At 38.2% G+C, this 8,925-nt stretch overlaps 2 long non-coding RNA genes across 2 annotated transcripts; one reads left to right on the forward strand and one right to left on the reverse strand.

Annotated features, from left to right (window-relative positions):
* Positions 1-4,216: 4,216 nt before the first annotated feature.
* LOC141480624 (uncharacterized) lies at positions 4,217-4,731 on the reverse strand. The gene is made up of 2 exons (XR_012464450.1): positions 4,593-4,731; positions 4,217-4,484 (listed from the first exon to the last, which is right to left on the reverse strand). It is a non-coding gene; the product is annotated as an uncharacterized lncRNA (long non-coding RNA).
* Positions 4,732-5,072: 341 nt separating this feature from the next.
* On the forward strand, positions 5,073-6,611 carry LOC141480501 (uncharacterized). The gene is made up of 3 exons (XR_012464386.1): positions 5,073-5,515; positions 5,600-5,777; positions 6,191-6,611. It is a non-coding gene; the product is annotated as an uncharacterized lncRNA (long non-coding RNA).
* Positions 6,612-8,925: the final 2,314 nt, after the last annotated feature.

Consider the following 8,925-nt stretch of genomic DNA (forward strand, 5'->3'; position numbering starts at 1 on the left):
AACTGTAGATGGTCACTCACATCCCACTTCCCAATCCGCGTGCAAGGCTCTAGGTCTACTCGAAGGTGATCGGCATTTAGATTCAGCTCTTGAAGAGGCAGCACTTTGTCAAACAACGCATATGATTCGAGAGCTTTTTGTTATCATTTTATTGTTCTGCCAGGTTTCCGACCTCCTATGTTTTTGGTAAAAATACAAAGAATACCTTTCTGAGGACTTTAAAAAAACAACTGGAAAGGCAAGGTGACGTGGATGTAGAGCACTCATCGGACCTGATATTTAACAAATGCCTGTCGGTATTAGAGGATGCCGTATTATTATTAGGCGGCCGTTCTTTTAAAGAGTATGGATTACCTCAGCCAATAACATCAATACATTTTGAAAATAGAGAGTACATGAAGGAGACCAGTTACGATACAGTGGCCTTGAATGACGAGCAACAGGAAGTTTACAATAAAATTATCACAAGTGTAGATGCAAATGACGGTCGAATATTCTATCTCTGCATTCTTTGAAGTTGTTGACGAATTACGTTTAGCAAGAAATGTTCCGGAAGCCGTTCTTTTCGATTCTGGGATGGATCTTTTCGCAGGTAGAGCCTACCAATTCTATAAAGACTGTAGGTCTCGAGTAAATAGTTGGGAAGAGATGGTAGGGGAGTTTAAAGCAGAATATCTGTCTGCGAATCACAATGATGCCTTATTTGATGAACTCCAAAAGAGAACTCAGCATTCTTCGTAAAGTATTGGGGTTTATTTAGCAGTGATGGCTAGCTATTTCAAGCACTTGGGCTGTCCAATCACCGAGGAAGCTAAGTTGAACATTATCATTCGGAATTTACACCCTTTTTATCAGGATCGGTTGAGAGAACCCTTACCAAAAGATTTATCGGAGTTGAGAACTACCTGTTGTAAAATGGAATCAAGAAGGGATATGATAAATAGTTATGTGGAGCCGTCTTCTAGGAAGTCCAACATTTTGGAAAAGGATCTTGCCTTCGTGGAATCAGAGAGTAAGGTCAGTGAAGTAGATAAAATAGACGCGACTTCCAGCCAAATGCCGAGTCCTCGGGACCAATCAAGACAGATCGTTTGCTATCGTTGTAGGACTCCAGGACACAGAGCCGTTGGGTGTACTTCACGACGTAAATTGCAATGCTTTGGTTGTGGAAAGGAGGGTTTCACCACAAATAGTTGCCCAAGTTGCTCGAAGACGGGAAACCCTCGAGGTCATCCTTAATAGGTCGAGGTAAGAATGACCAGGAAGTTAACTCGACAACTTCGCTTGGACCAATCTTAAACTACATCTTAGATAATGCTGAGCAGGACGAACGTCCTTACCTTAGGGTGGAAGTGATGGGCTACCAGATTCTGGGACTTTTGGATTCGGGAGCTTCGGCTAACATTCAGGGAAGTTATGGATGGGAGGCTGTAAGAAAACTAGGAATTGAATTGGATACGTCGAAGAGAGTTCGATGTACCGTTGCCAACGGACAATCATGCGAGAGTATCGGTGTTTGTCAGGTACCTTTTTGTGTCCGAGGGAGAGTTAAACTCATTGATGTCCTGGTAGTGCCGAGTTTGAATCAAACTTTGATCCTTGGTACCAATTTCTGGAGAGCCATGGGAATAGTGCCCGATCTAAGGCATAACGAGTGGTACTTTTCCAAAGAAGTGTTCCATCTGAACGCTGTTGATCACCTGAGGGGTCAGACGATTTTGACTGAAATGGAGGAATTGCGATTGAAGGCATTAGTAGAACGGAACAAATCCGCAATGGGAGATCGGTTGGGATGCACATCTATGGCAGAACATGTAATAGTAACAAACTCACCACCTATAAAGCAAAGGTATTATCCTGTGTCACCCGTAATACAGAAGCAGATAGACATGGAACTGGACGCGTTGCTGAAGGATGATGTCATTGAGAGGTCTAATAGTGCCTGATCCTCGCCTATCTTGCTGGTCAAAAAGAAAGATGGTAGTTACCGCTTCTGCGTCGACTACCGAAAGTTGAATGCTGTGACTGAACGGGACGGATATCCTCTGCCATACATTTCTCACACCCTGGATAAACTACGAGATGCACATTACCTGTCTTCCCTAGACATAAAATCTGCCTACTGGCAAGTGCCGGTGGCGGATTCCTCTAGACCTTGTACCGGAGATGAAGTATTTAGGACATATCGTCGACAGAAACGGACTTCACATTGACCCGGACAAAGTGAAAGCCATGCTTCACTACCTACACCTACAACGGTGAAGGACGTTCGGCGATTAGTAGGAACATTTTTGTGGTATCGCAGATTCATCCCCGACTCCGCTTCTCTCATGTCACCGATAACCGCTCTGATGAAGAAAGGCCGAAAATTCGTTTGGACACCACCCTGTGAAGAATCTTTCCGGAACATTAAAGAATGCCTAATCGCAGCTCCTGTACTCAGCTGCCCAGATTATAATTTACCTTTTTATTTGCATACCGATGCTTCTGGTTTTGGCATTGGAGCTGTGCTCACTCAAGGCCGCGCAAGCGGTATGTGAAGAGGGGGATAAAGTTATATGTTACCTTAGTAGATCCTTGACAAAACAAGAACGGAATTTCTCTACAACTGAGAGGGAATGTTTGGCAGTTCTTTGGGCAGTAGAGAAATTGAGGCCATATCTGGAAGGCGTACCATTTACGGTTTACACAGACCACTATTCTCTTGTGTGGTTACAGAACCTAAAGGATCCAACGGGCAGACTCGCAAGATGGGCAGTACGTCTGCAACAGCACAATTTCAAAATCGTGCACCGCAAGGGGAAGGACAATGTTGTTCCAGACGCTTTGTCGCGCGCTGTTCCGGTAATCGACTCAGTAACGGCTGCACCGGAGGTCATTCAAGATAAATGGTATCTCAGGCTCAAGGAGAGGGTGATGGATAACCCAATTAAGTTTTGCCAATGGAGAGTTTATCAGGGTAAATTATACAAATATGTGAAACCGAACATTCCTGAACTGGGTGATTCATGTGATTCATGGAAATTGGTGATCCCAAAGGAGAAGAGGCAAGATATTTTGGTGGAGGCTCATAATGTACCTACTTCTGGCCATATGGGTATCTTCAAAACCTATAATCGCATCGCGGAGAAGTACTATTGGCCCAAACTCCGATATGACACTTCCAGATTCGTAAGAAGCTGTTCCATCTGCACTGCTCATAAACCAGATCTCCGAGGTCCCAAAGGGCTGATGACAGCTCAACCTAGAGTAACCAGACCATGGGAAATGGTATCCACCGATCGAATGGGTCCACTCCCCCGATCCCTCAAGGGCAATAAGTTTATATTAGTGGTAACGGACTATTTCAGTAAGTACTCTCTGGTGTTTCCTCTCAGAACTTCAACTGCAAATATGGTGGCAAAGAAAATAGAAGAGGAAGTATTTTTAGTATATGGTGCTCCTCGCCTATTATTATGTGACAATGGCCCACAGTACCGATCAAAACAATTCGTAAAATTAACCGCCGAATATAAAGTGAAGATCAGATATAACGCAAACTATCACCCGTAGGCCAACCCCACGGAGAGGGTGAATCGGACCCTAAAGTCAATGCTGCCATATTCGTGTCAGATATCGTAAATGGGATGTCAGCTTACCTAAGATAAGTTGTGCTTTAAGAACCGCAAAACACGAATCGACCAACTATTCACCGTACTTCATTAACTTCGGACGATCTATGATCCTATGTGGAGAAGACTTCGAGAAGAAGGATATGTCCGTGGAAGACGATATCGAAGCTGAATCATCGCGACCCGAAGGATTTAAAAAATTATTTACGGAGGTGAGACAAAGACTGGACACTGTAGCGAAACGAAGTGCAAAAACATACAATCTCAGGAGACGGCATGAACAGTTCTTGCCTAATCAAGCGGTTTGGCGCAAAAATTTTGTTCTATCTGATGCCGCTAAGTTTTACTCAGCAAAGCTAGCACCAAAAAACGTGGGACCGTTTTACGTGAAGAAGAGAGTATCTACTTGGACGTATGAGTTACAAGATGAAGATGGAAACCACAAAGGGATATGGAACGTGAAAGATTTGAAGTCAGGAGGTTCCGCTAGCGCGGATGAAAATTTACCCCAGTAAATTTTCTTCAAGTAAGGGGGGTATTTGTAACGGGATAATTATCTACTTAAAAATATATAGTTCAAAATATTGATAATGAAATCAACTTCATGAGGAAAAAAAATATATTATTCCGTATTCATATAAAATAAACATTTTACATTCAACAATTACAACATTATTGGACATATCCCCCGGACATCATGATTTTCCGCGCCACTGGATGAATGTCAAAAATTAGGTGAGCCCATTATTTGTTTGGATTATATTCTTTCGTTTCGTATAGCCTTTCGTTATAGGATAAATTTGAGGTTGTAAGGATACAGGGAGCAGTTGACATAATTTGAGCTAGATTGTCCTCGGTTTTCGATGTGGATACCTGAAAGTAAATAATACTTCAAAATACATGTCTTACCAAGCCTAAATAACTAACTCTTACGGAAATAATTTTCCTTCTAATTGAAAATAACTATATTATTGTACCCACCTGTTAGCTGACCGTCCAGTTGTAGTTTAGTTCCATAATCCTTCAGATTGTTTTCGTTGTACCATTTAGGTTAGCTTATTAGTGGTTCTGTTGACCCAGTTTCAGAAAATAAGATTCATCAAGTTAGATTATTAGTCGCGACCTGTGAAACAGTTGTCATCATAGTGCTCGTAAGACAACGTTTCTCTGTTCGCTGATGGAGGGCGCAAGAGGTACCGTTTCACGATTATTTATAAAAATTCATGTCAAGACGTGTCGAAAAGGAAATTATTTTTACTGTTTTTTTTTTATTATTATTATATCAAATTGAATTCGGACTAAGTGTAGGTGAATAATTGAAAGCTTGTTTAAATTAAACAATAGTGAACATACATTATCAATTATCTTTCGCCATCTATGGGTCAGAAGGACTTAGAGGTTTTGTAATTGTAAATATACCTAAAAATTTTAGATGTCGATAGGTTTCAAATTATTGCCTTTTCTGTTTCACACACCTTTTCCGATAATTCAGTGATTTAACTTACCGACTTGGAAATGGATCGGAAGTCACGTATTTTACTCTTCACCGATTGGTTCACCCAACGCTGCTCATGACGTATAGGCATGCGCTTCAATAAGGAAACGTTTTTCAAAATAGGCTCTAACGGATTTAATTTCCCACTAGACTCCAAATCTCAATTTCCGGCCTACTCAGGACGGGAAGGAGAAACAGATCGACCTGATTTGGTCATTTTTTCTTTTCGCTCCGTGTGTGTTCAGAAAGAACCATTTTGGAAAATCTGTCTATTAGACACCTCATAGAGGATTAATTTCCATAAGGTTTCATTTCAAGTGAAAAGGTGCCTGTTAGTTTCGTACTTATAGAGTATTGCTATTGTTTGGTTGTGGCCCTTTCACCCTGTTCAGGAATCAGAGAACCTCACGTGAGTACGCCATTTTTGTCAACCTTTTCCGTCCATTTGTGCTTTTTTGAGACGTTTTCTCATTTTCATTTTCTCCTATTATAGGGCGATCTACGTGTGATTAGTTCATAGACGATTTTGTTGAACCATTACGAGTTGGGAACTACTCAAATCAGTATTTTGGAAAAATACTGAAATCTATTTTGTGGAAACCGAAAAAGAAATACTTGTCTTCAGTATTTCTCCGGATTTTATTGTAAATGAAACCCTTCTGAACTGGAAGGTAAGTTGCTCTAATTCAGACGGAGTGTACCTAAAGTGTCTTGTGTAAAATATTTGTTGTTTTCATTTGGTTTTTTTAGTATACGGTTAGTAGACATTTGCCAATAAAAATATATGATATCATAGTAACGTTCTATCATAATTTATTTTATTTTTGTTATTGATTCTTCCGCTGGAAATCAGCGCATTAATTTTTACTTTCGATAATTTCAGTAGATTCTTGCCATGTTATCATATATATTAGAAAACTTTTGGTTTTTTATTGAAGGTAAAGAAAATAAAATATTACTTTTCATATCGATCACTGTTTTACGGTGTTGTTCCATTAATTTAAAGTCATTAAGGATGCTACTTTTGTATTATGTACTTAGGATGATTTCAATAGAAATCAATGAGGATTTTTTTTCTTTAAAGGGTTTTTTTTGGGGTACCGTTTTCTCGTAGGAAGAATTCACGCCAGATCAACAACCACTCTGGAACATTTTGACTACCTATCTTGGCGGATTCTTTAGATTCAAGATTGTTGTTTGGACTTGGGGGCGGAGAAGACGCGCAAGTACCTAAAACAATAAAAAAATTGACAATATTTTTTTATATATTATTTACATTATCGTGATTAATAACTTACTGTTAATTATGTAAAGCGGAAATCGTGTTTTGATCTAGTTAATTATTTTTTTCGTGATACTGCGTCTGCGCTCTGGGCCCACAGCAAATGACTTCGGAATCCTTGTAAAATATTCTTGAAGGTGACTTACCTGCGGCTTCACTTCCTGCTCTTTGTGTATTTAATTTTGATTTATACGTAGCTGGCTCTTTTTTTTATTGAGAAGTTTAAGGTAACTAGTAAGGAAACTTAGAAAGTTATCAACTCCGTTTGGCTTTAAGTATTTATTTGAATTTGTTTAAAACACATCGATTAAATCCATGGATGCTAAAAGTTTTTTTAACCTGTGCTATTTTTGTTTTTTTTCCTCGCAAAGTAATTGAATTTTAAATAGCCCAGTATTAAGATCATACTGTACAATTTAATTTCACGTTATCAATATACTGATCTATTGGAATGGTGGCTGGTCAATTTTATTTCTTTTCTCTTGGTGAGTTGGAGAATTGGTAAAGATATTAGTGAAATCTATTGGCATTTCAACTTACCTGGCGCCAAAAAAAAAAATATAATATACAACATCTGTAAACTCACTCCCGTCTTCTCTGTAGTGAACCGGTATGCCTTGACTGTCATCGTGACAGCCCACCAATCGCAACTTCAAGTATTGAGGTTACAGTATTTGTGAAACTGAAATACTCAAAACATGAACAACATGTATTTTTTAGTTTATTTTGATCAGAACTAATTTAAATTACGCAGTAGTTTCCACGACGCAACAATCAAACTTTCATAAATCTTCGCTAATATACATTTATCTCTTATCCACCTTGCATCCATCTGTTTCACATGCGAAAAACTCGGCAACGTTTAATGGACCTCACTTTGCCTTTATGATGAATTGGTACGTGTATATATGTCCTCACATTGTTAGGATCTTTGAAAAATATATACGGACCTCACTTCACGGACCTCACTCTGTAGATGTATATTGAAGAAAAATAAATAATTTCCTATTCAGATTTTTACGAGTACATTTTCCATTTTTCTATTGGAAAACAGAGGCCGCGGCTAGGTTAGGTTAGGAAAATGTATAGAGAGAGAAGGTGGTCATATCGAGCAGTTTCTGTAGCGGATTTTTCATTTCTGTTTGCTCTTGAGGCTCTTGAGTTTCGTTAGTTAAACGTGTTTGCATTATAAAAATTCGTTATGAACATTTTACCTATCATTTCCATTTTCCTTAAAAACTAATATTTTCGAATAATGGTAGACATCTCAGGACAAATGTTGTTGAATTAACGTTATCATTATTATTTCTGCTTTGATAATTATTCATTTCAAATAATGGTGGACGAGCGGGTTTGATGTCGTCGAGTAGAACTACATTTTTATCAAGACTCGTTGCTCCGATCGACTTTCCACACGAGTACTTTTATTCATAAAATTGTCCAAGTAACCTTATTTTGTTGAAAAATATTGAAAAATATCTGTCATTTCAAAGTTTTGGGGTGTGGACCATCGGGGGTAGTCCGTTCCTGACTTTGTAGCAAAACAACTGACTCCTGCATGAAAGCTCATCGACGGAATTCATTTGTTTAGTCAATTACCAAAATTTGGATGATTTTGAATATTCACTTGAAAAGTTATCAAAGAAAAACATTTTTCATTTTGTAACTTCGAGGGCCCGTAACTTGGTTACGAAGACTTTTAGGAAAAAAAGTTATATGAAGTACTGGTGATATTTTGACCCCATCTATACATTCCCGAGAGGAAAAGAGGAAGTCCAGGGACACCCTGTATATAATGTATAATATGATGTTAATGTGGGTTTGATAAATGAATTTCTAACTATTATCATTATTTCTTGAAATGAAAATTTTATTCGGCTAGATTCTTATGTTGAATTTAAACCCTATAACTCAGTGTATAGAGATTTTTCTCAACACCTCAGGTGGATTCAGGCACAAACACAACGATTACTTACCCAAATTTGACCTTACTTGCAGATGTTCCTGTGAAGAAATTTGAAAAAGACACAACTGATTTTAGAAAATGTAGAACAATTTTAATAATAAATGTAAAAAATGTTGGATTGAAAAATATATCAATTACCAAAAGAGAAAATTACTTAATTCTAAAAATGTCCTAAACCTACACCGAACTATTTTAGTGTGAATATCGAAACGCACTCTTTGTCTGTAAAATGTCAGTTGATTATTCAGGGTCATTGTGATTTGGTTTGCAAACTTGATTTCTGGATTCAAAATTTATTTTGATTGTCCTGTTATTTTATTCTTGGACAATTTCATTTATATATGCATATATTTTGATTTGAAGTGGAATCGGTAAATACCTGGTTTTCCTCCAATGTTGGTGTGTGGTGTGAGTTTTTTAAACTTCGGAGCCAAATCGTGGAAATTTCACTGGAACGAGCTCAACATGTAGGTTTTCACTGAATTTACTTTTAATCAACAGTATACAATACAATTATGTTCAATTCTTAACTTTTCTTTCATGATATTTTTCAAATTTCTGGAGACAGAAA

This window comes from Leptinotarsa decemlineata, unplaced genomic scaffold (genome assembly GCF_025532065.1).
Source record: "Leptinotarsa decemlineata unplaced genomic scaffold, Ldec_3_MD MMD2_P_RNA_scaffold_9, whole genome shotgun sequence".
In the NCBI taxonomy this organism is placed as follows: domain Eukaryota; kingdom Metazoa; phylum Arthropoda; class Insecta; order Coleoptera; family Chrysomelidae; genus Leptinotarsa; species Leptinotarsa decemlineata.